Here is a 23,700-nt window from a genome sequence, read left to right on the forward strand (position 1 = left end):
ATTAATACAGCTGTTTTCCTGAGGCACGTGACCCTACAGCATTATAGCAAAAAGAGAAGCCAAAGAAAATAGGCCCAATTTTAAAGTAATATTTCCTGCCTCTTAGCATAATTTATTTTCCATATTGGTTTCAACAAGGCTAAACTATTAGGTAACTTTTGTTTTCATCATGTGATTTGTGAGAACACAGATATCAATCTCAACATCTCTCACTCTATTATCTAATAATGTCAGAGTGTCTACTATTGTATTACTTCTCAAAAGTTACGTATATTTTGGATAAGCAGAAGGTGTAGGATAGGACACCTCTGATTTTATTCCATTCTACTGATAATCATATGCAGTGTATTCTACGCTTCTATTAATGCATGTTTCACTTCAGAATTGCCATTTATTAAAGTTTGTGGCCGGACTCGGTGGCTCACGCCTGTAATCCCAGCACTTTGGGAGGCCGAGGCGGGCGGATTACGAGGTCAGGAGATTGAGACCATCCTGGCTAACATGGTGAAACCCCGTCTGTACTAAAAATACAAAAAATTAGCTGGGCATGGTGGCGGGCACCTGTAGTCCCAGCTACTCGGGAGGCTGAGGCAGGAGAATGGCGTGAACCCGGGAGGCGGAGCTTGCAGTGAGCCGAGATCATGCCACTGCACTCCAGCCTGGGCGACAGGGCGAGACTCTGTCTCAAAGAAAAAAAAAAAAAAAAAAAAGGCCTATTAAGGTGCTGAAATTCCCCCATCAGTTTTCGTACTTTATCCACTTTTCCACGAAATCCTTTTACATATTCATTGTGTTATTTTAAAGCTCTTCTCTGCCAGTTGCTACATTCTGATCATCTGTAGGACTGTTTCTAATGTTTCTCTTTTTGTTTGGCTTTTTATTCTCATGGTTATGGATTCATTTTCTTGCTTCTTTGGATGTCTTGTAACATTGTCTTGCAGGGTAAACACCTAAATGATGTATTTTAGAATTTTTATATTATGTTTTCATCTTGAGAATGCTAATTTTGATTATGTCAGGCAGTTAAATTAAGGAGGATCACCTTGATCTTGTCAAAGTTTGGTTTTAGGCTTTATTTGGAGAGTACTCTTTTTTTTTTCTTTGTCATAGGGCACAGCCCTTACTTCTAGGGTATGGTTTTCTTACTCTTAATGCATGGCCTTTGTGGAGCCTCAACTGAATGCCCTGGGATTTTTCACAAATATCTCTCCAAGCTTGCTTGATCAGAGAGTTTTATAGTAGGGTGTGACTTCTGAAATTTCTCTTCAACTTTCAGCCCTCAGCAGGTGCAGTCTGCCAGGCTCCAGATAGCCTGCATATGTACTGCTTAGAGTTTGGGCAGGAACAAGAGCAAAACTTCTGTTCCTATTTCTGGAGCTTATTCACTTAGCTCTCTTCTGCCCTAGTACTTTGCATCAAAAATTCTAGCTGCCAAGACCATACTTTCAGGGATTATTTCTGCAGTTCATTACTAAAGAAGTTTCTATGAATGTGTAGAGCAAAACAAAAACAAAAACAGAAACAAAATTCTAGCTGTCTTAACAAGGCTGAATTTTAATCTCTATTTTTAACACCGGACTGTGTTTCTTATGCTTTGTGAAACCAATGCTTTCTGCTTGGACTCCAGTTCCTAATACTACAGTTGGAAGATTGTTTCCAGGTGGAAAGCTAATGTGAAGCTTACTGCTTTCTTAAGAATGTCAACCTTATGTTTTGTCTTGTCCAACACGTTAAAGTGGTTGTTTCATATTCTGTCCAGTTTTATAGTTGTTTATAGAAAGCAGGCAAACCTAATACTAGCTACTCAGGAACCTGTTAATTATTTCATAATAATGTAATAAACATCCATGAAACTACCCTATCAAGCAAGAGCTAGAACCTTGGCAATCATTTCCTTGACTCCTCCAGTTTGTGGCTATCATGATATTCAGCCGCAAGTTCATCATTCCTGTTTTTTCTCTTATACAGGTTTCTTATATGTATTTCTAAAAATCATTGGTTATTTCATCTTTATAAAAAGGCATTGTTCTGTTTTTCCCCCTAATTTTACATTGCATTCATATTGTTGTGGGTTGTGGTAATTCATTTATTTTGACTGCTGTATAATATTTTAGAGTTTGAGTATATCACAGTTTTTAATCCACTCTCCCACAGAGAGATTGTTGGGGTTGTTTCCACGCTTTTGCCACTGTGAAAGTGCTGCTGTGAAGATTTTTGTGTATGTTTTCTGTTGCAAATATGTAGGAACTTCTCGTGGATACATTCCATTCATATGTTAACTTTATGAAAAATACTATAATTATTTCCTATATACTATATACGATATACTATATATGTCCTATATACCTATATACTATAATTAGGAATAATAATAGTTTTAAGGCAATGACAGTTCAGTGTATTCACTGTATACTGTGGGAATGAAACGGTTCAAGAGCAAAACCTTAATTAAAAAGTTGGAGAATTTAAACCAGGCAGCTACTGGAAGGTACACTTGTTATTTTGACAAAAATATAATTATAGCATAAGTGTATTTTAAGTGAACTTACTCGTATCAGAAATTTCTTTCTTTTCCTTTTTTAAAATGCCAAAACAATGTATAAAACCTTCCTGCATCAGTGAAGGAAGAGCTTTGAAATAGGCAGGAATGCTAGGTGTAGTTTATACAGCAGGACTTAAAGAGCACAGGGTATTTTCATGGATAAAGTCTCCAGATTGCTACGTATTGCCAGAGAAAACTGTTGCTGTAGTGAAAACAAATTAGGCTCTCTGAGCTCATCTAGGTCCTTAATGCTGCTGTTTAGGAATTATTTATTTATTGCCAATTAATTAGTACCATGCATCCTCCTACTCCATACATTTTTATCAGGAAATTAATTCCTTTTTGACTTTTGTATACAGAAATAATAAATGCCAAGTCTTTAAAATGTATTTCAAGATCTGAAATTGCTGCTTTTTTTCTTACTAGCTCAGAAGAATGTTTCCCTACTTTCTCTCTCTCATACATAATATTACTTTATAAATATCTCTTTTTAAAAATCTTTTTTATTAAACATTGAAAAATCTAGACTTGATGATTTTCTGTCTTGGTGTAAATGACCGTTATCAGCAACAGAATACAACCAGGTGAATCATCATAAGAATGTCAGTCTTCACAGCCTGATAGTACTGTCCAATCTGTGTATAGCTCCAGAAATGCAGAGGAGCCTTGTTAACCCAATCAGCTAGACATTTTACTCCACAAAATCTTACAGATGGTTCTGATGTTTCAGCAGTCTCTTAGCATCTGTTTGAAACTCTCAAACTGCTTCTACCTATTTTGCTTGAATCCTGTTTGTGGTTACCCTTGGCTACACATCTGTAGACATTTGAGGATTGCCATTAAGAAATAGCTTTACATTGACCAGCCTGGCCAACATGAGGAAACTCTGTCTCTATTAAAAATACAAAAATTAGCCGGATGTGATGGCACACACCTGTAATCCCAGCTACTCAGGAGGCTGAGGCAGGAGAATTGCTAGAACCCGGGAGGCAGAGGTTGCAGTGAGCCAAGATCGTGCCACTGTACTCCAGCTTGGGGGACAAAGCAAGACTCCGTCTCAAAAAAAAAAAAAAAAAAAAGAAAAAGAAATAGATAGCTTTATGTCTTACACTTATTCAGCACTAACATTACTTCTAGTGCAACTATAATTGAAGTGAAAAATAAACAAAAGCAACCAAATATGTATGAGATTATGGTAATCAGAAGAATACAACTTATTAACCTCATTTTAGGTATGTTCATAAAATCTGGCACATAAAGCAAAATCCTAATTTTCTATTGACTCTCTTTATAATTTCAGTTATTTTATATTAGAAGAATGCTTTTTGACTATCTTCATGTTAAGTGAAAAAAATAGTTATAGTTTTTGTTTTTGTTTTACATATAAGAAATAAAAAGGCATAGAAAGAAGAATTAAAGAAACTCTAAAGAAATTGTAGCAAAATGTTAACAGCAATTGCTTTGGGCTTTATAATTTTAAATATAACTAAAAATAAATAATGTGGCAATGAATTTTATGAAGATTTAGTAGATGGCCTTGCAAATAAGAAACACGAAGTAAATAATAACTTATTATAATTAATTAATTATTATCAATTATTACTACTTCTTACTGATTAGGCCTTTTCTTCTATTCAGGATTTCACTCTGAAAGATTTCCTGATGTTTAATTACTATGTCAAAATGTACCAACTTTTCTAAGACTTATGTCTAATTGCTTTCCCAAAAGGTAAATACATTTCTACCATGGACACATAGAATTGCTTTTCATCATTGTCATTGATTTCTTTCATATTGTCCTATTTGTAATTTCATTGGTTGTTATAGAAGTTTTTTAAAAAATTTAAACATTTACTCATCTGTATTAGTCTGCTAGGGCTGCCACAACAAAGTGTACCATAAACTGGGTGGCTTAAACAACAGGAATTAATTTCTCACAATTCTGGATTCTAGAAGTCCAAGATCAAGGTGTTAGGAGGTTTGGTTTCTTCTGAAGCCTAGCTCCTTGGCTTGCAGATAGCTGCCTTCTCGCTGTGTCTTCACTGATCTTTCCTCTTTGTACACAGTCCTTAGTGTCTCTGTCCAAATTTCCTCTTCTTATAAGTATACTAGTTAGATTGGATTAGGACCCACCCCAATGGTCTTCTTTTAATTAATCACCTCTTTAACAGTCCTATCTCCAAATATAGTCACATTCTGAGATACTGGGAGTTAGAGCTTCAACATGAATTTTGAGTGGATACAATTCAGCCCACAAGATCATTTAATTATTAATCAAGGATAAATCAATATTTTTTTTGTTTTTTAAATTATACTTTAAGTTTTAGGGTACACATGCACAATGTGCAGGTTAGTTACATATGTATACATGTGCCATGCTGGTGTGCTGCACCCATTAACTCGTCATTTAGCATTAGGTATATCTCCTAAAGCTATCTCTCCCCCCTCCCCCCACCCCACAACAGTCCCCAGAGTGTGATGTTCCCCTTCCTGTGTCCATGTGTTCTCATTGTTCAATTCCCACCTGTGAGTGAGAACATGCGGTGTTTGGTTTTTTGTCCTTGCGATAGTTTACTGAGAATGATGATTTCCAATTTCATCCATGTCCCTACAAAGGACATGAACTCATCCTTTTTTATGGCTGCATAGTATTCCATGGTGTATATGTGCCACATTTTCTTAATCCAGTCTATCATTGTTGGACATTTGGGTTGGTTCCAAGTCTTTGCTATTGTGAAAAGTGCCACAATAAACAAATCAATATATTTTCATGAGAATTTAGTGCTTCTGTTTCTTTGCCTGCTTTCTGTAGTTCCTAACCCCAACAATTTCATTGTTCTTGATTTCTTTTTGGTTTTGAAGAGACACGGTGTTGCTATCTTGCCCTGGTTGGATTTTGAACTCCTGAGTTCAAGCAATCCCCCTGCCTCAGCCTTGCTAATATGCACTCCAGGCATGCACCACTGTGCCTGTCTGTTCTTGATTTCTTAAATGTAATTTATTTTTCAGCAGACAGTGAATGCTTTCAGTAACTTTTAAAGGAAGGATATTGTTGATGTTTTCTGAGAATGTGTCTATTTGAGACTTTTTCCTCATATTTTTCTTATTCCTAGGCATATATGATCTTTGAATTAGTAGTTTTCTTCAAAGTTTTGTAGGGAGCTAAGTGATTATTTCTTCTTTTGAAGGCACACTATAGTTAGAATTATGCATATTGCCCATCTATAATACTTTATCATAACTATGGTGAAGACTACCTTATTATTTCTCTTACAGGAATGAGTTTTACCACCTGATACTATGGCATATCTATTAATAATTACTTGTCTTTTTTATCATCTTTCAGAATCTTATAAAAATTTATGATTGTTGTAATTAAAACAATTTTTTTTGGCATGATTTGAATTTCTTTCTGCTATGGTTTGGCTGTGTCTCCACCCAAATCTCATCTTGAATTCCCACGTGTTGTGGGAGGGACCCAGTAAGAGGTAATTGAATTGTGGGGGCAGGTCTTTCCCATGCTGTTCTCATGATAGCAAATAAGTCTCACGAGATCTGGTGATTTTAAAAAGGGGAGTTTCCCTGCACAAGCTTTATTTGCCTGCTGCCATTCACATAAAATGTGACTTGCTCCTCCTTGCCTTCCGCCACGATTGTGAGGCTTCCCTAGCCACATGGAACTGTGTGTTCTCCATTAAACCTCTTTCCTTTGTAAATTGCCCAGTCTCAGGTATGTCTTTATCAGCAGCGTGAAAATGGACTAATACATTTTCGTTTTAAAACATCCTTGTTTGTGTGTCTTTAATTACTTTCACCAATTTTTATAAGGTAATATCTATGAGAAGTGGCTGCATTTTTAGTGTACTTAGCAGCCTCTAGTCCCTTGTATTTTGAAAAGAGGAAAATATTGTAGTCAGTTTAGTCTTCTTCTATTTCCATATTTCATTAAAGGTTTTAAGAGATTTACTTCAGCTGTACTCAGACTGAACTGTCAGTCCAATATATGGTTCATGACTCTTGAAGGTTGATTATGATTCTTTTTTTGAACTGTATTTAGTCTTAGTTTTCAAGTCCTCTCTTTTTAAAAATATTTCTAAGTTATATCTCAAGCTCACTTCTCTTCTTTGATAATGTCATTGGCTCTGAAAGCCATCATATAGAAATAAAGCCACTTTGTTAGTAACTTTTCTTTGTAGTTTTTATAAATTTGTTTATTTTTTCCTAAAAATGGTAAACCTGCAAATACCTTCACTTTTATTTTCTTTGGACATTTTTCAGTGCTTTTTGGTTAAGAAGAGACAGAGAGAGAATGAGAGATTATTCTCTAGTCTTTTTCATTCATATTACTGAAAAGTATCTACCTTTTGTTTCTGCTTCTCCCTATTACCTTTTTCTTCTACCTTAGCTATTCTTTCTGTTTGCCACTCAGTAAAAATATTCCATTTCTAAAGAGAATATTACTTTATTGACTTGGTTGCATTTTAAAATCCTTTTCAACATACTTCAGCATTTCAGCATTTTCCATCTCTTAATAGAGTAGAGTTCTAGCTTCAAGATTTTTAATTTTTTTTGTGGAAAAATATATTTTCTTAGTTTACATATTTCTGTCAAGTCTTTGTTTTTTAACAAAATAAAATCTTATATTTTCAAAATTATACCATTTTATTGTTGCTTGTGAAAGTTAAATCTACAATCACTAATTTTAAGCAAGTTTTGCAGAGAATAATCAAAGATCCATTTTTAAAACAATTTTTACACATCCAAAATCTCTTGCTTGTACATCACTCTTTTTTATATCACTTTGTACTGTTCTCGTTTTTTATGGGTATGCTTGATTTCTGTAGCCAATGGTGGTAGGAAAAGCAGAAGAAATGGAGACATGATCTGTAATTCTTTCATTATTAGGAAACTGCCACCATTAATTACTGCTATCCCTACCTGTTGTTACTAGTGAAAACGATTTTAAAACAGTTGGAATGCTTACTAATATTTTGATGCCTTACAATTAATCAGTACTTTCACTTGCCTTAGATAATCTTTACTATGACTCTCTAAATCATGTAGTATTAGTATACTACCATCATTTTATAGGTTTTAGAAATTATGTTTAGATAAGTAATATGCCCATGATTTCACAACTGGCAGAAACTAGGACCTAAACCCAGGTGCTCTGACTTAAAATTAAGTAATTTTTTATAGCTGGATACATGTCAAATATGCTTTTTGCTAGTTATAAGAAAAAGGGCTTGAAAGTTCCCACACTCTAGGAACTTAGCTTATGTGGGGTAAAGGCTGGGAAGAGCAACAGCCTAAGACAACATCTCCAGTTTTTTATGGTAGTTCATACTTGAGTAGAATAGGAAGATCATGAAGTCCACAGGTCTTAATCCCAAATGCCAACATGGATTCCAATTAATACCTTACTATGGCAGATTCTTCTCTGAGACAAGAATAGGGGAAGAGGAAATAGATTTATTACTTGTTGAACATCTTTTCATGCAATTTTGCTGATCACTTAGCTTATATTAAAGAGGTAGGATATCATTTAAATGTAGAGCATGAAATTTAAAGTTGGAGAGAGACCTGGATTTTTTAAATAGCTTATTGAGTTATAATTGACATGCAATAAACTGAACATATGTAAAGTACACAAATATACACAAGTATTCACCTGTGGAAACATCACCATGGTAAAGATAATATAGCATCAGTATAACTGCTAAAAATTTATTGTTTAACCCCTTGATAATCCCTGCTTCCTGTCCATCTCTGCTCTGCTCTATCCCTGAGCAACCACTGATGTGCTTTCTGTCCTATATCAGTATGAGTTTTATGTAAATGAAATTATATACTCTTAAAAATCTGACTGCTTTCATTTAGTGTGATGAATTTGAGATTCATCCATGTTATTATGTGTATAATTTATTTATTCTTCATTTATTTTAAATCCATTATTGAGCATTGGTATTCCCTTATATAGATATACCAATATTTGTATAGCTGTTCACCTGTTGATGGGCACCTTGGTTTTTTCTACATTTTTGGTGTTAAAGTTGCTGTGAATATTTGCTTATAAATCTTCATATGGACATAAGCTTTCTGCTGTAAATATGGGGAGGCAGCAATTTCTTTGAAGAACTTTGCTTTTAATAATATGGAGGGCCATATTATTTTATACTCTGATTTTCTTTCGTATTTCAATTCATTTGTTATATGTAATCATAGATGGAATTTTTAGCTTTCGTATTTCTTTATAGCTCTGCATTTATTAAAAAAGAACCCCTTTCTGAGCATAAATTCTAATGACCTGTAGGATAAGCCTGACATTCAATGGTTTATCCCTAGGCATGAGGTTTTTGCATTCAGTTTCATCTTTTGTTAAGCTTATACCTGGTCCTATAGTCTGTTTCTTGTGAGTTATGGCAATGTTGATTTTATGTATTCCTAGTTTGCTGTGAGTTGTCTGTAAGGAAATATAATGTCATATTTTAAAGTTTTATATAAGTTACCTTCCCTAACACTCCTCTTTTTTTCTGATTCTGTATTCTTGTTTGCCTGCTTTGCCTCTTTTTATAGTTCCTAACTGGATCTTGAGTACTTTCTTTAGTTGCAGTACTTTCCTTATTTTCTTTATCTTGACTCTTTTAGTTTCTCTTGAAATGCTTTCTTTCCTCTTTTCCATCTATTCCTAATTCGGAAATTTCTACTATGGTAGTCTTGTGCTAGCATGTTGATATTAGTGGAATAATACTGTCCAGAAGGAATCATAATGATTAGTTAAGTGAAAGAGGCATTAAGTAGAGGCTGTGGATTCGAATATGCGGACTACTAACTAAGACATAAAAATGCAAGAAAGAGCAAGCAAGGTAATAGAGAATTTTAGCCTTTTCAGGAATGTTTGGTAACTGTTTTTCTGATTTTTTTTTTTTTTTTTTTTTTTTTGAGACAGAGTTACTGTGTCGCCGAGGCTGGAGTACAATGGCGCGATCTCAGCTCACTGCAACCTCTGCCTCCTGGGTTCAAGCTATTCTCCTGCCTCAGCTTCCTGAATAGCTGGGATTACAGGTGCCCACCACCATGCCTGGCTAATTTTTGTTTTTTGTTTTTTGTTTTTTGTTTTTTTTTTTTTTTTAGTAAAGACGGGTTTTCAACATGTTGGCCAGGCTTGTCTCGAACTCCTGACCTCAGTGATCTGCCCGCTCTGCCTCCCAAAGTGCTGGGATTACAGGTGTGAGCCACTGCCCCCGGCCTGTTTTCCTGATTTTAACTGCATTGAGGCAGCCCTGGGCCCTAGGTATTTTTTCATTATGGCAAGAGTAATAGAGGGATTTGATCAAATCGAGTGACATGAATGTTACTTGCACTTCACCTCAAAATTTTTATGTTTTTGAAATTTTCTTTCAATTTATCTCTTATTGCTTTGTTCATTTTCCTGTTTTTCCTAACTTGTTTTGTGTTATATGCCATTTGAAGTGCTACCTGCCTTTTTCTTCCACAGCTGATTTCATGCACATTGTTTCTTGTCTGCTTTTCCACTTTTGCAGAGACTTGCACAACCTTAGACAAAAACTTGATTATATCCTTTAATTTTATTTGAGAATCTTGACCTTGGTGTAGGTAATAAATTTTGTTAAGTCCTGTCTAGGACACTATGTGTCCATTATTTTCTTCCTGGGAAAATTAAGAAGCACCTTTTCAAAGAAAGGCAGCTATTTATCCAGTGCTTTTTATTTATTCTTTGAACTAATATTTAAGTACCTACAACTTGCCAACTGCTTTATAGGCACTGAGGAGGAAGGTGGGGAAAAAGATACTAAGGATCTCTATTCTTGAAGAACTTAATACTTACCAGTGACCTTAACTACAAGGAAAACTTGTTTTCAAACAAACCATTCTTAAACTAGGCCTTTTGTCTCACCTTGATTCTGCCCAATTGAAAAGTCATTTGCAGATGACTGGCTGTCTCACTTCTTTTTAATTAAGTTTGTGTGAAATCTGGGGCCGGAGGACTATAAGTCAGAATCTTGATATTTAATTAATATTAATCTTGAAGTCTATTTTCTTTTTACTGCCTTGTGCTTGAAAATTCCTGTTTATTTGAATTTATGCTGAGGCTTAGAAAAATAAAGAAAAAGAGGAGTATTGTCTAGAAGCAGAGGCTAAGACAAGAATTCAGGTGCACATGCTTTATAGTGGGAATGCACTTCAGGAATAAATTGTAAGGGAATGGAGTGAAGCAGGATAGAGAAAGAAGAACTAGTCAAGGGCGTGGTTTCAGGTTAAGCCTAGACATGGGGCTGAAGGACTCTGAATATAAATCCTTCCTCAGTTTTTTCTCTTATCTATGTACCCCTATCAGAGCTGTCCTTGGACTGAGGGTAACCTCCTACATGAGATGGCTATCATTTAAGGTTATTTCTTTGGAGAACAGGGATACTATGTGCAATTAGCAGCCCGTATTCACAGCAGCTGGAAGATGACTGCACTATCCAGATAAAGGAGATTTGGATAAGCCACCAGCAATGTGTACATTAGTGTACCCTTTGTACCAGTCAGAGCCAGTTGCCTCTGATAATTAAATTTACTCTATTCAGGCACAGGTCCTCCAGGATTCTATGCTCACAATTTCTGTAAAAACTTGTCTCTGATCTTGTGACCATAACTGATACTTATATTTTTTTTCCACTTTTACTGATTTAGGTGACTTACCTGGTAGAGTCTGAGCTCCTTGTCATCATGTACTTATGGTTTCCCATTTATAGTTGCAGTGTGACTTGGGAATAACGAGTCACTCCAATGGCTAACCTGAATGTCAAACATATCCTCCCATACCCATCTTGTAACAGATATGTTACTTGCTTACAGTGATCAGGGTCAATTACTAATGCCAGTGTGATTATTATTATTGTTTCTGGCATAAGGATCACAGTGACCGGGCAGTAGCCATAGCTTTATGTGTCCCCTGTTGAAGCATCCCCCACTTTAGGAACCAGGATTTCTTGATTCATAGAGCCTGAAGCAACAGTATGGTACAGATTTCCCAAGTGGATAACTGGTAGTAATGGTTAGTGGTGCCACTCCTTCTTCTATCCCTTGGTTCTTAGATCTGTGAATTCTACATATCAGGGGCATAGCAGCTTACGATAACCATTGAATTAAGGAATATACTGTATCCTGAAGGATAGTGTCCCGTCCTGCAAGGTGTTCACTGTAAGCACAGTCTTAGCTACATGTTTAATGGGGCATTTTACTATCAGACTGAAGAGTTCTGGATGGCACAGTATGTGGTGGGATCAGTGGATCTCATAATTAGTGTTTTTACTGCATTAACACTACAAAGAAACATATTTCCTTTGCTTTGTCTTAAATATGTTATGTGGTATCCCATGTAGGTAAAGCAGGCAGTCTGTGAGCACATGTATAAAGGCAATTGCTGAGGTGCTTTGGGCAGGAAAGGCAAACTCATACTTGGAATGCCTCTTTATGTCTGTGTGAATGAATTACTGGCCCTTACAAGGTGGAAGGTAGATATCTAGTGCAGCCAACTTATCAGCAGATGTCCGGTTGTCTCCTTGATGGGTGGAATCATGTTGAGGTTGGGGAGGGGTCTGTGATTGACAGATGAGGCATTCAGCAGAAGCAAGGGTTATATACATTATGTTAAGAGTAGAATATGCTGTTGGGCACATGCTTGCCTACATATCTGTCAGTATGGCTTTATTCTACTTATGGAGGTGGGTGGAGTTGGTGAGGACAGAGACCAGCAGATATCTCATGATGAATTCATTGGTTTTCTTGGTCATTTAATACCTCCTGTGTAGATCTTCTCTGGTACACATAAGTATGTAATGCAAGGATCCACACACCCTCAGCCCACTCCCAAAGGTCCATCCACATGCCTCTTTATTAGAACTCCTTGTCCTCAATCGTCCAGCAGCCCCTGATCAATCAGCTAAGCTATTCACCACTGTTCCTGTCCATATGTGTTATGACCTTAGGCTTCTTTTCTTTTTACACAAAATGGATTACTAGGTTGTGAACTGAAACTCCGCTTATTGGGAGGATTTCTTCTTATACTTTATTTCAAGGCCAACACTGAATGAGACTGAAGTGAAGAAGCACCCAATTTTTAGTTTACACTCACATACTGAGCTGACCCATTCACTATCCAAGCTTGGCCTTTTTCTTTTTTCTTCAAGTGGATATGAACTTCAGAGGCAGCACTGATGCAATAGTGTTAAGTAACTTGGTTGTCCAAGTCACATGTTTGGGCATCTTCCTTGTCCCATCTGGACTTGCTCAACCCTAGGCCCAGATCAACTACTTCCATTTTATTAGAAATGGAATGCTGCTGAGTCTGTCTGGTCTTATGATTTGGTGGGTTTCGTGATGGGTGCTTCTGGATTCATGGTCACTTGATGTCTTGAGATCAGATGTTCCATTTCTACCCTGACTACATGACATGAATGGTTTTCTGCTTTGACAGTATGCTCTATTCTAGAACTCTATGGGTTTATGTTGTTCTACCACAGATATCTCTAGTACCATGGGTTATATGGGATTGTGTCATGTTCTGGACCAATTGCAAATCTCTGGTTTTGCTGTGGGCCCTACTCTGACAGGACCCTTACTTTACCGTAGAAGATTTGCTTAGGCTGAGAATTTAGCCTTCTCTGAAGTTCTCTCAATGTTATAATTAAATTCTGTGACTAGTCTTCAGCTCTATCTTCTTTCTAACTTTAAGAGATGAAGAACACTTTAAACAATGCTAGAGAGGCCTTTTGACTCTCATACTTTGCTTTATATTAGTGGATGACTTCCCTGACCTTGTCAGTCTTAATTTGTAATGCATCCATTTGGCATTCAGCAATGACCATCTAAATCTAGTCTTTACAATTACTGTTTCTCCCATACCTTTGAAATGATAGAGAAACCACATAATCCAGTGCATCCCTTGCTACCTATAATCTATTCCAATTTGCTATAGGTGAAAATCTTAACAGTTGCATGGCCAATGTGTGGCAGGGACCACGGATATATTCAGTCCACTTACAGCAGTGATGGGGTGTTCATTTCTAGTTGGTCAGCAAGTAATCCAACTCCAGAATTTCTTTCCTAGTGTCTGTCTCTAGGTTCACTCCTGGCATTAATTGTCTCAGGTCAAGTTCATTAGAAACAGAGCTTAAGACAGGGATTTCTGTACACATGAGTTAATGAAGGAAGGTTCTTCAGGAAAAATCTTTAAGGAGGTGATGGAAGCAAGATAGGAATGAGAAAAGAGCTGAGGAAGCATGTGGTCTTAGGTAAAGCCTCGCCTTGGCTAATCCTCGCTGTGTGTTTATGGGGAAGTGTGTGTTTTGGAGAGTTGTTTTTTGAGTGTAAATTGCAAGGAATTGTTTTTTCCTTTGAAGCAAGGGTGGCCAACTTTGGTATCACCATATCAGTAGGTCATTAGCTCTAAATCATACCTGGGGAGGGAATAGTAGTGCTACTTTCCAGTGGAGGTGACTTCTGTTAGTTGAGGGGGCTAGTTCTCTGGAGAAGGGAAAATGTTCGCCATTATTGTAGCCAACACTTACAGCAGCTGCGGGAGGGATTCATAAGACTGGTAAAGGGTGTCTGTAAAGGACATTAACAGTCTCTACCGTAGGGAGAAACAAAAATTATGTGTATCTTCCTGAAATACTGTGGCTTAGGAACTTTCGACAGATTTCAGCGTTTTACCATATTATAAAAATTAACTCTTTTGTCTAAAGAGGGAGGTGGATATATTAGTCATTGAGTAAATTGGTGAGGAAAAGTGTCAAAAAGAAAAATGGTCCTAATATAGCTGTTTACTTGTAACTTTGTTAAAGAGGATGGACGTAGCAAAAGACAATTACTGAATGGATTCCATGCTAGAAGGAAAACAATATTGAATGTTGGGAAATTTGCCAGTATCTTATTTAACAAGGTATTAACATTTTTCTTTTCACTCACTTTTATTTCACTCCAGAAATCATTCTTTATAATTTAAGGTAATATTCCTAATCTAGTCTTTACTGTTTAAATATAGTCATTCAATTACATATGACTGTATATTACACAAATAGAAAAATTTCCAAGATTTGTATCTTGTAGAACAAAAGAATAAAATACTATTCCATTTGAAGAAAACATTATTCTTATGCAATGAGTATTTAATTTCAAAATATAATATATACTTGGTATTGATAATAAATTGTCAAACAAAATTCTTACTCCATCATGATCAGGGTCCCCAAGTCGTTGACAACTCAGTAGATTTCCTCTGGTGCCTGTGCTGTTTGGAATCCTGTTACAGAGGCTGCTAAGTAAACTGTCTGATAGGAAGGATCATCTTCCAGTGTAGCTCCCTGGTGCCTGTTTAGTTCTCCAATGAATGCCAAAGATCAAATGCTGTGGTTTTGGTTGAGGGTGAAGAGACTGGAGGCATCCTAGTTCTAATCTTTGTATCTTTTGTGGCCACCTATTCTTTTTGGATGACTATGACTTTGTACTTTTACCTTGTATTTATATTTCTGGCTACAACTCTTAAACGAACAGAGCTAAGAAATAGTCTTGGAGTTTAGTAGGTAAGTCATATATTTTTAATGTGAATGATTGAAATGTACCAGATCTGCTCTGTTGCAAATGATCTTCTTTATCTGAAAGTATATTTAGAATCCTATATGTTTCTTATCCAGTATTCACTACTGGATAAGACAACTAATTATTGAGTATAAGGTGCATTAAATATGTTTCCCTATGTTAAATCTATGATGTCCTTGAGTGGGGAAAGCTTTTTATAACTTTTAGATAAATGCTAAAGAATATCCTGTTCACTTTGTTGGAGTTTTGGAAAAGTAACTTACAAACTCATATGGTTTTTGCATTGTAAATTATTTTTGTCAAATCTAATGTGAATTTTTATATTCAGGCATAATGGGAAAGGTGCTTAGAGAACAACTATTAATATTTATTTAAACTTTTCTTCATGAAGTAACATGGAAGATCAAAAGGGAAATGAAGTGACTAGCAATAATCAAACAGTTATATATCTAGTTTTCTTTTTGATAATTCTTAGAGTTAAGGAACTTCATTTTGAAATGGTTGTGAATATTCTATTGGTATGTGGTAATATATTTCTATTAAGAATTGTAGGCTATATGTTTTGCTAGTTATGTATAAAGTTGCCTTATAATTTTGATAATTCAGAAATATTTATACTGTCAATAAAACATGAAAAAAATCTGATAATGTAGGAATGATTCCTTAAAATAAGAATAGAATAAGAAAAATAATATAAATGAAAAAATTATATTCTATATAGTTAGAACAATGAGATTTCAAATATATGACTAAGAGTAGAGTGTATTTTCTTCCTTGTCTTTATGTAATGAAAATAGTTTGATTATAGTATTTTTAGTATTCTTATAGTTGCTAGCTGCAGACCAATTGTGTATGTATAGATGTGTATGCCTGTGTCAATACGAATGCTATGTACACACACACACACACACACATACACACACACACACACACACACAGGCAACTCAAAAGTTTAAGATTCAAAGAATGACACTTTTGGACTGAAATAAATTAAACCAAACAAATTATGTGCACTGATATGCAAAATAGGACTTTATTCATATTATGATTTCATTTGCTGCGTATATTTTTGATTGCATTGCAAGGACATGTAGAATATGAAAATGAATTGCACTTTTAGAAAAATCATTAATTGTATGGTTCAGCACTGTAAAGAACAAAAAAAAATTAGAACCAGCTAGATTGCATCTTTCTGTATCTCTCATGTGTAGATGCTGCAAATCGTACTCAGGCAGATGGGCATTTAGACTAATCCTCCACTGCAGTTTCCGTATTCTTCTCCCTTACTCCAAGATGGGATAGACACTAATGACTTTCCCTGAAAACATTACTTAGAGAGTGAAGAGGCTATTTTAACAGTAGGATTGTGATTGCAACTTCCAGCAAGATTGGATCCTGTTTTTTCTCTTATGTCAGAAAAGCTGGTTTGCCTGAGGGGAATTAGCATTGATAGAACTAAGAAGCAAGCTAGTGACAAAAGAAAATAGTATGAGAATGCTTGCGGTTTTTGTACATTGATTTTGTATCCTGAGACTTTGCTGAAGTTGCTTATCAGCTTAAGGAGATTTTGGGCTGAGACAATGGGGTTTTCTAGGTATACAATCGTGTCATCTGCAAACAGGGACAATTTGACTTCCTCTTTTCCTAATTGAATACCCTTTATTTCCTTCTCCTGCCTAATTGCCCTGGCCAGCACTTCCAACACTATGTTGAATAGGAGTGGTGAGAGAGGGCATCCCTGTCTTGTGCCAGTTTTCAAAGGGAATGCTTCCAGTTTTTGCCCATTCAGTATGATATTGGCTGTGGGTTTGTCATAGATAGCTCTTATTATTTTGAGATACGTCCCGTCAATACCTAATTTCTTGTGAGTTTTTAGCATGAAGGTTGTTGAATTTTGCCAAAGGCCTTTTCTGCATCTATAGAGATGATCATGTGGTTTTTGTCTTTGGTTCTGTTTATATGCTGGATTACATTTATTGATTTGCGTATGTTGAACCAGCCTTGCATCCCAGGGATGAAGCCCACTTGATCGTGGTGGATAAGCTTTTTGATGTGCTGCTGGATTCGGTTTGCCAGTATTTTATTGAGGATTTTTGCATCAATGTTCATCAAGGATATTGGTCTAAAATTCTCTTTTTTGGTTGTGTCTCTGCCAGGCTTTGGTATCAGGATGATGCTGGCCTCATAAAATGAGTTAGGGAGGATTCTCTCTTTTTCTATTGATTGAAATAGTTTCAGAAGGAATGGTACCACTTCCTCCTTGTACCTCTGGTAGAATTCAGCTGTGAATTCGTCTGGTCCTGGACTCTTTTTGGTTGGTAAGCTATTGATTATTGCCACAATTTCAGATCCTGTTATTCGTCTATTCAGAGCCAAAAAAGAGCCCACATCACCAAGTCAATCCTAAGCCAAAAGAACAAAGCTGGAAGTATCACGCTACCTGACTTCAAACTATAGTACAAGGCTATAGTAACCAAAACAGCATGGTACTGGTACCAAAACAGAGATATAGATCAATGGAACAGAACAGAGCCCTCAGAAATAATGCCGCATATCTACAACTATCTGATCTTTGACAAACCTGAGAAAAACAAGCAATGGGGAAAGGATTCCCTATTTAATAAATGGTGCTGGGAAAACTGGCTAGCCATATGTAGAATGCTGAAACTGGATCCCTTCCTTACACCTTATACAAAAATCAATTCAAGATGGATTAAAGACTTAAACGTTAGACCTAAAACCATAAAAACCTTGGAAAAAAACCTAGGCATTACCATTCAGGACATAGGCATGGGCAAGGACTTCATGTCTGAAACACCAAAAGCAATGGCAACAAAAGCCAAAATTGACAAATGGGATCTAATTAAACTAAAGAGCTTCTGCACAGCAAAAGAAACTACCATCAGAGTGAACAGGCAACCTACAAAATGGGAGAAAATTTTTGCAACCTCCTCATCTGAAAAAGGGCTAATATCCAGAATCTACAATGAACTCCAACAAATTTACAAGAAAAAAACAAACAACCCCATCAAAAAGTGGGTGAAGGACATGAACAGACACTTCTCAAAAGAAGACATTTATGCAGCCAAAAGACACATGAAAAAATGCTCACCATCACTGGCCATCAGAGAAATGCAAATCAAAACCACAATGAGATACCATCTCACACCAGTTAGAATGACGATCATTAAAAAGTCAGGAAACAACAGGTGCTGGAGAGGATGTGGAGAAGTAGGAACACTTTTACACGTTGGTGGGACTGTAAACTAGTTCAACCATTGTGGAAGTCAGTGTGGCGATTCCTCAGGGATCTAGAACTAGAAATACCATTTGATGTAGCCATCCCATTACTGGGTATATACCCAAAGGACTATAAATCATGCTGCTATAAAGACACATGCACACATATGTTTATTGTGGCACTATTCACAATAGCAAAGACTTGGAACCAACCCAAATGTCCAACAATGATAGACTGGATTAAGAAAATGTGGCACATATACACCATGGAATACTATGCAGCGATAAAAAAGGATGAGTTCATGTCCTTTGTAGGGACATGGATGAAACTGGAAATCATCATTCTCTGTAAACTATCTCAAGGACAAAAAGCAAACACTGCATGTTCTCACTCATAGGTGGGAATTGAACAATGAGAACACATGGACACAGGAAGGGGAACGTCATACTCTGGGGACTGTTGTGGGGTGGGGGGAGGGGGAAGGGATAGCATTGGGAGATATACCTAGTGCTAAATGACGAGTTAATGGGTGCAGCACACCAGCATGGCACATGTATACATATGTAACTAACCTGCACATTGTGCACATGTACCCTTAAAGTATAATAATAATAATAAAAAAAATAAAATAGTATGGATATAATAGTGATGGACTCATATAGGGACTTGGGGGCTAATTTTAGCAATTTAATCATGAATTAATTAAATACATTTTAAAATGATTTCATTTATTTGAAGTCTGAAACTAAGATCATAGGTAGTATTACAGTAGAATTAAATTTTGTAGTTACAAAGCACTTTCTTTTAGTTTTTTACTTTTTTTTAGATACAAGCTGTACATGTGCAGGTTTGTGCTCAACTGCAGTATATCTCAATGGGTATATTGCAACCGGGTTGCAAGCATGGTACCTAATAGGTAGTTTTTTGACCCAAACCTCTGTCTCTCCTTCCCGCCTCAAGTGCAGCACAGTGTCTATTGTTCCCATGTTTATGTGCATGGGTGTTCAGTATTTAGCCCCCACTTGTAAGTAAGACCATATGGTATATGGTTTTCTGTTCCTGCATTAATTTGCTTAGGATTATGGCCTCCAGCTTTATTTATGTTGCTGCAAAGGACATGATTTACTTCTTTTTTATCGCTATGTAGTATTCCATGGTGTATATGTACCACATTTTCTTTATGCAATCTGTCATTGATGGGCAATGGTTGATTCTCTGTCTTTGCTCTTGTGAACAGCACTGCCACGAACATATGAGTGCATGTGTCTTTTGGGTATAATGATGTATTTTCCTTTGGGTATATACCCAGTAATCACATTGCTGAGTGAAATGGTAGCTCTATCTTATGTTCTTCGAGAAATCTCCAAACTGCTTTCCACAGTGGCTGAACTAGTTTACATTCCTACCAACAGTGTATAAGTGTTCCCTTTTCTCCACAGTCTCACCAAAAAAATCTGTTTTTGTTTGTTTGTTTTACTTTTTAATAATAACCGTTCTGACTGCCATGAAATAGTAAGTATCTCAATGTGGTTTTGAAAATGCATTTCTCTGATGATTAGTGATGCTGAGCATTTTTTTCATGTTTGCTGGCTGCATGTATGTCTTCTTTTGAGCAGTGTCTGTTCATGTCCTTTGCCAACCTTTTAATTTTCTTTTTGCTTGTTGAATTGTTTCTGATGCATAGTTTGTGAATATTTTCTCCCATTCTGTATGTAGTCTGTTTACTCTGTTAATAGTTTCTTTTGCTATGCAGAAACTCTTTAGTTTCATTAGGTTCCATTTGTCAATTTTTGTTACTGTTGCAATTGCTCTTGGGGATTTAGCCAAAAATTCTTTGCTAAGGCTGAGTTGACATGGGTGTTTTCTAATTTTCTTCTAGGATTTTAATAGTTTGAGGTCTTACATTGAACTCTTTAATCCATCTTGAGTTAATTTTTGCATATGGTGAAAGGTCAGGATCTGGTTTTATTACTCTGCATATGACTAGCCAGTTGTCTCAGCACTGTTTATTGAGTAGGGAGTTCATTACCCATTGATTGTTTTTGTCAGCCTTGACAAAGAACAGATGGTTGTAAGTATGAGGCTTTATTTCTGCGTTTTATTTTCTGTTCCATTGGTCTATGTGTCTGTTTTTGCACAAGTACCATGCTGTTTTGGTTACTGTAGAATTATAGCATAGTTTGAAGTCAGGTAGTGTGATGCCTCCAGCTTTGTTCTTTTTGCTTAGGATGGCTTTGGCTATTCAGGCTCTTTTTTGATTCTATATGAATTTTAGAACAGTTTTTTTTTTTCTAATTCTGTGAAGAATGACATTGGTAGTTTGGTAGGAATTTTATTGAACCTGTAAATTGCTTTGGCCAGTATGGACATTTTAACAATATTGATTCTTGCAATCCATGAGCATGGGATATTTTTCCATTTATTTGTGTAGACCCTGATTTGTTTTTATCAGTGTTTCATAGTTCTCCTTCTAGAACCTCCTTGGTTAGCTGTGTTCCTAGATATTTCGTTTTCTTTGTGGCTGTTGTAAATGGGATTGTGTTCTTGATTTGGCACTCAGCCTGGGCATTATTGGTGTATAGAAATATGACTAATTTTTTACATTGATTTTTTAATTTTTATCAGTTCTAGTAGACTTTTGGCAGAATCCTTAGGGTTTTCTAGGTATAGAATTATATCATCAGTGAGAGAGATAGATCGACTTCTTCTTTTCCTGTTTGGATGTCTTTTATTTTTTTCTCTTGCCTGATTGCTCTGGCTAGGACTTCAGTAATATGTTGAATAAGAGTCATGAGAGTGGACATCCTTGTCTTGTTCCATTTCTCAAGGAGAATGGTTCCAGCTTTTGCCTAATCAGTATGATGCTGGCTGTGGGTTTGTCATAGATGGCTCTTATTATTTTGAGACATGTTATTTTGTTGCCTAGTTTGTTGAGGGTTTTTTTTTTAATTATGAAGAGACGTTGGATTTCATCGAAAGCTTTCTCTGCATCTATTGAGATGAACATATGCTTTTTGTTTTGAATTATGTTTATGTGGTAAATAATATTTATTGATTTGTGTATCTTGAACCATCCTTGTATCCCAGGAAAAAGCCTGCTTGGTTGTGATATATTAATTTTTTGATGTGCTGTTGGATTTGGTTTGCTAGTATTTTGTTGAGGATTTTTGCATCTATGTTTATCAGGGATATTGGCCTGATGTTTTCTTTTCTCGTGGTATATCTGTCAGATTTTGGTATTAGGCTGATGCTGGTTTCATAGAATACGTTAGGGAGGAGCCTCTCACTTTTTTGTAATATTTTCATTAGGATTGGTATTAGTTCTTCTTTGTATAACTGGTAGAATTCAGCTGTGAATTCATCTGGTCCAGGGCTTTTTTTGGTTGGTAGGTTTTTTATTACTAATTCAATTTCAGAGCTCAATATTGGTCTATTCAGGGTTTCAATCTATTCCTGATTCAATCTCGGGAGATTGTGTTTTTCCAGGAATTAATCTATTTCCTCTGTATTTTCTAGTTTTTGTGCATAGAGATGTTTACACTATTCTCCAAAGACCTTTTGTATTTCTGTGAGATCAGTTCTAATGTCATCTTTATCATTTCTGATTGTACTTATTTGGATCTTCTTTTTTTCTTCATTAATCTAGTTATCTATCAATCTTGTTTATTTTTTTAAATAACAAACTCTTGGTTTCATTGATACTTTGTATGGATTTTTGCATCTCAATTTCATTAGAGTCTTCTTTAATTTTAGTTATTTCTTTTCTTCTGCTAGCTTTGGGATTGGTTCATTCTTTTTGTTGTACTTCCTTTAAGTGCAAAGTTACATTGTTAATTTGAGATCTTTCTAACTTCTTGATAAAGGCATTTGTCACTTTTAACTTTCCTCTTAACACTACTTTAGCTTCATCTCAGAGATTTTGGTAAGTTGTGTCTTTATTTTCATGAATTTGAAAGAATTTTTTTTTATTTCTGCCTTAATTTCAGTGTTTACCTATGAGTTATTGAGGAACAAGTTGTCTAATTTCCATAAATTTGCGTAGTTTTTGAGAGGTCATCTTGATATTGATTTCTGTTTTTATTGCACTGTGTTCCAAGAATCTCTGTGGTATGTTTTTTTTTTATTTATTAAGACGTGCTTTATGACTGAGCACATGGTCAATGTTAGAATGTATTCCATGTGCAGATGGGAACAGCGTATATTTTGTGGTTGTCGGGTGGAGTGTTCTGTAGATGTCTATTAGGTCCAGTTGGTCAAGTGTCAAGTTTAAATCCAGAATTTGCTTGTTAGTTTTTTGCCTTGATGATCTGTCTAATACTGTCAGTGGGGTGTAGAAGTTCCTCACTATTATTGTGTGGTTGTCTAAGTCTTTTCGTAGGCCAAGAAGAACTTGTTTCGTGAATCTGGGTACTCCGAAATTGAATCAGATGTTGCATGCATATGTATTTAGAATACTTATTTCTTCTTGTTGGATTGTACCCTTTATCATTTTGTCATGTCTTTATCTTTCTTACATTTTAGTAGTTTAAAATCTGTGTTATCTGATATAGGATAGCAACTCTGTTATCTGATATAGGATAGCAACTCCTGCTCATTTTGTTTTCCATTTGGGTGGTAAATCTTACTACAATGGTACAGTGCTAAATCTTAATTTACTTTGAGCCTGTGGGTGTTGTTACATGTGAGCTGGGTCTCTTGAAGACAGAGATGGTTGGAGCATGTCTTTTTATCCAACTTGCTGTTTCACAAAGCACTTTTATGTACAAGTTTTAACTTACTAACGTGTTACAGAGAATACAAAACTTCTGTGTTTCAGATGTGACTTTTATGCTGGAATGGCAACACAAAACATTTTTATTTGGAAGAAGCTGTCTTGTCTGCTACACTAAATTGATTTTCAATTGTAACTGATTAATTTGTCAAGAAAAGGTTCACAAGGCAATTTGAAAAGAGAGGATTAAAAAGAGGAAAGTTGGTGGCCTTTCATAGTTTATGCACATAGTTTATGCCTGAAAGCATTCATTTGTTAAACAACCAAAGCACTGATTCTACTTATGGTAAATATGGCATATATCTAATACTAGCTACCATGAACATTAATTGAACATTTTAATTAATAGTTTGTTTGATTTGCCATCTTTCAATCCTGGTGAAATAGTATAGATAACTCAGTTATCTTTTTTTATGTTTTTTTTTCTTTGAGACGGAGTCTCACGTTGTCGCCCAGGCTAGAGTGCAGTGGCGTGGTCTTGGCTCATTGCAACCTCTGCCTCTCAGGTTCAAGCAATTCTCCTGCCTCAGTCTCCCG

The 23,700-nt window shown here is 35.9% G+C and overlaps 1 protein-coding gene and 1 pseudogene across 25 annotated transcripts in view; both read left to right on the forward strand.

The window, feature by feature from the left end:
• The window catches only part of RIMS2 (regulating synaptic membrane exocytosis 2), a 775,539-nt gene that overhangs the window by 345,768 nt on the left and 406,071 nt on the right, over nucleotides 1–23,700 (forward strand). The window lies entirely within an intron of this gene.
• Nucleotides 1,434–1,537, forward strand: LOC129043361 (small nucleolar RNA U3; annotated as a pseudogene).

The sequence above is a fragment of the Pongo pygmaeus genome, chromosome 7 (assembly GCF_028885625.2).
Source record: "Pongo pygmaeus isolate AG05252 chromosome 7, NHGRI_mPonPyg2-v2.0_pri, whole genome shotgun sequence".
NCBI lineage: Eukaryota > Metazoa > Chordata > Mammalia > Primates > Hominidae > Pongo > Pongo pygmaeus.